Genomic DNA, 4,092 nt, shown 5'->3' with positions numbered 1-4,092 from the left:
TAGGTTTCAGGGATACCTTGAATGAACAGAACGTGCCAGTGAAGCACCCACTTGCCCTGGGTACTTCTAGAAAGAAACCCAAGACTCAGGTGCCCGTCTCCAGCTAAGAATCCTCTTCTTCACCATTACTACCACTCAACGCGGCTTTCCCTGCCCTGGCCAACTAGAACCACTCAACAGAGTATACCAGAAAAATATATTTTGGTATCGCCAAAGGCTGCTGCAGCCTCTGGTCATGACTTGGGTCAGGAATGTAATGTGAGCAGCCGAGTGTTTCTAGGAAGTACTTTCCCCACCTTCCTTCACTCAAGCAGAGTGCTATTTGACTCAGAGCAGGTCTGCTCAACCCTGGCCTCCTTGTATGCAATGCCAACGCTCCATAGAGAAATCATGCTTGTAAGGGAGACTTGGAGGACAGACAGGGGAGGAAGGACTTCCCCTCAGGAAAACTGCAATAGCCCTCCCTGAGGATAGTTGTTACACAAGACTCCAGGCAGGGTGGCCACAGGATTCTGTCCCCTCCAGACCTGAGGGTCCCCTCAGACACGGAGCCTCTGCCACACCAGTCCCAGGGGTTGGGGAGAACAGGACCGGTAAGAGCTGGCATGGATGTCTTGGCCCTTAGCTTGAGGCCAGGCTCTTCCTCTTACCACCTTGAGCAGATGAGGTCAGTTCTTAGAAAGAACAGGAAGGCACTACTCATACTCCTCCATCTTGGGGCTCCACCCTGCCCACTCTGAGCTGAGGGAAAGGGGCCATGTAGAGAGGGTTGATGACCTCCCTGGAGCCCACATCTCCACACTGCCCATGTGGGAGCACACTCTGGTGCCATGTGTGCCTTGCTATATGCCTAGGAGTGCCACGCCACCTCCTGCGGAGTCTGCGTGAGCGATCACGTTAGACAAAGAGCTTCAAGGAAGCATGCCTGCAGGAAGGGGGTGTTGGTTCAAGGCTTCACATACACTTGACTGCACCTTTATAGACTTTACCTTTATTCTTACTGTATTCTTCTTGCATGTACATTCGTTGCCTTTATTCTCGTGTTGGCTATTTTTCTATTGATCCGCGAACAGAGCATGTTGTTTCTTTCCAGTCCAATAGAGACTGATTCTCTAAATAATAAAGACTAGGACCAAAGATTAAATGTGGGCAATGCCCCAATCAATCTATCATCTGATGTGACACTGCCTCCAGAAACTCCTACAACTTCACAAGCAGTTTTGCGGCTCATGCATAGTAAATATAGAAACTTAAAATTTCCAGATAAAGTTACAACAGGCAGAATTAATGAATTAAACTAAGCTAGAAGGAGTTATCCCAGAAGCTCAGAGACTTCTAGAAAAAGGGACCCCTGATAATAAAAGGAAAAGAAAGATTCCTCCAACAGTTGTGATTAAGTTTAGTCCAGCTTACGTTATAGGGAATACATGGTGGTTTCCCACAAAATATAAAGTTAGTGACATCACATTTCCTGAACTGACCAATGAACCATTGCCTTTCACAGGAGCTTATAAAGATGGAAATAGATGAATTAATGTAAAAGGAAATGTATTTTGGAACTCATTAGATTTTATGCAACGATTAGGTAGATCTAGACCATTATGGTGTTTATTATTAAAACAACAATAAGATAGTTTAAAATAACAATTAGAAATTTATGTGAACAAATGTTGGGATTAAAATTATAGAAAACAGAGAATGCCTGACTCAACCTGGAAGTGGTTTTTAGGATGGTTTCAAAGGGACTTGAAAATATATGGAAAAAAATAAAAAGAGTACAATATAAGTTCAGTCCTGTCTTAGGTTTGTTAATTATTAAACATAAAAAGCTGAATAGATGACGCATTCTATTAAACAATATGCTAGACTTGTTTCGCACCACTTAGCTTAAACAGTTGGTGGGAGGTCATCAATTTGCATGTAATCCACCAATGCTTTACTTTTCTTAAAAATTGATTACGTGCTTAAACAAAGAACCTATGTCGCAATCACACACTGTGTAAAAATGTTAATTCTCCTCAATAAAGATACACTTAGATGCAACTCTTTTGAGTCTGTGTCTGTTTTGTCACTTCGCTGACTCCTTGCCCACCTATCCCGAGATTCCTGTCCCGCCGGTCCCAGTGTTCCGGCTGAGCTGGTCCATCGCATAGGAGGCCCAGCCTCTACTGTTGTTGTTTTTTTAGACTATGCCTTTTATTAATTCATACACAATCACTTGTCTTCTGGCTTGTTGAAGCAGTGAGACAACACTTGCCACAGTAATGTCTGTCAAAGTGGCTAGCCATAAAAAACGCAGCACCACATTCATCTGAAGGGTACGCGCGACAAAGACGGCTAATTTTGCCATTTTCATCCTCCTTATAGTGCTTCAGGACAGCCAGTTTAACCTTCTTTCTCTGATGCTTGTTCCTCTTAGGAGTGATGTTAAGACTGCTTCTTCCTTTTCTTAGCACCACCCTGAAGTCTCAATTCTAGATGAAGAGTGGGCTCCTTTTGAATGTTGTAGTCAGATAAAGTACATCCATCTTCCAGCTACTTACCAGCAAACATCACTCTTTGCTGATCAGGAGGAATTCCTTCCTTATCCTGGATCTTGGCCTTTATATTGTGTTTAGTATCCGAGGGTTCAGCCTCGAGTGCAATGGTTTTGATGAAAATCTGCATCCTGGTGGGGGTCCCACCACTGATGGTGGATCACAAAGCCCAGCCTCTGCTTTTGACCTCTCCAGACAAACAACCACACCCCACTCCCCCTTCACTCCATCGCCTCCCCGAAGGTGGTTCTCACTCCAATTAGGAACAAGCACTGCCCACATCTGAGAGACTTGTCAGGGGCTTCCTTCCTATGCACTCAGGCCTATGGTCCTGCCTGAACTCCCTTTACATTTCTGTAACCCAGGTGAGAACTATTTATTCATTACCTCCCCATCACCTGGTGTAATTACCCAGCAATCTGCTGCCCACCCCTGAAGAGGCCAGGGCAGCCAGTAGGGCCTAGTGAGGACCTGGGCCTACAGACTCAAGAGTGTTGAGCTCCCTCCCTAACTCTCTCCCCCCACCTCCAGGCTATTAGCCTGGAGTCTCATCCCAGCCTCACAGAAAGTCTTTTCAATAATTTATTTGGACGTTATCACAAATCTACTCCTGGTGCCGTGGGAAGCATGCGAGAAAGGTTGTGGCCAGCATGCCAAACAGCGTGGCAGGCTCACCTGATGCCAGTCTATTCTATGGAGGCTCATCTGGAAATTAGGGAAAGGAACACCTGCCTACTACTCTTTCAAGGGGTAAGACCAATAAAGAGACCCTACAAGTGGGCCCCTGAGTCCCGAAACACGTAGGGTCCTCCACTTTCTGCTTTTTGTTGTCAGTTGGAGAGAGGCGTTTCTCTGGTTTGTCTGTCTGGGCTGGCTTTGAACTGTGATCCTCAGATCTCAGCTATCTGAATAGTAGGATTGTAGGTATAGCCCACCAGTGCCTGGCCCTGCTTCTTTCCTTCTATGTGTCAGGCATGAGTATAACCCTTGGGAAATAGCAAGGAATAAGACAAGTCCCCCTATTCTCAGGGGGCTCTGAAGCTTCCAGTGGACAATAAAAAGTAGCTTACAAAGTAAGATGCTTTATTGGGCAAGTCAAATAAAGTGACAGGTTATAACGAGCAGAGGTTGGGGGCTGGGAGAATCACCTGGAACTGTGTCAGTAGAAAGGGAAAAACAGGGAGGAGAGTGTTCAGAGGAGGAGTGTACTGTGGAGAGATGGGCCATGGCAGGGTGTTCAGGAGTGTGATTTCAATGCTAAGTATGATGAGAAGTCTCTCAGGTTTAAGGTGGAGGTAGGATGCCCTTACCCCTCTCAACAAGTACAAAGAATGAATGACTGGATGAAGGATGAATGGGAGGGACCCGATGATGATCATGTGCATGACCGGGTCCAGTTATGTGCATCTAGCACCGCTGTTATCACCACCATGATGGAAACCAGTGTGATGAAATCTGTGCATGTGTCCTTGGTTATTTTCACAGAACAAGATTAGGATTCTCAGGACCTGAGATGGCACACGGAGTGGGCAGAGGGCAGTGCCACCCAGGGCGA

At 45.9% G+C, this 4,092-nt stretch overlaps 1 pseudogene; it reads right to left on the bottom strand.

Moving 5' to 3' along the window:
* Positions 1 to 2,199: 2,199 nt before the first annotated feature.
* LOC138803239 (ubiquitin-ribosomal protein eS31 fusion protein-like) lies at positions 2,200 to 2,667 on the bottom strand (annotated as a pseudogene).
* Positions 2,668 to 4,092: the final 1,425 nt, after the last annotated feature.

Source organism: Dipodomys merriami, unplaced genomic scaffold (genome assembly GCF_024711535.1).
Source record: "Dipodomys merriami isolate MVZ:Mamm:240054 unplaced genomic scaffold, mDipMer1.0.p SCAF_34, whole genome shotgun sequence".
In the NCBI taxonomy this organism is placed as follows: domain Eukaryota; kingdom Metazoa; phylum Chordata; class Mammalia; order Rodentia; family Heteromyidae; genus Dipodomys; species Dipodomys merriami.
The sequence above is the reverse complement of the archived record's forward strand: the minus strand, read 5'-3'. Positions and strand labels throughout refer to the sequence as shown.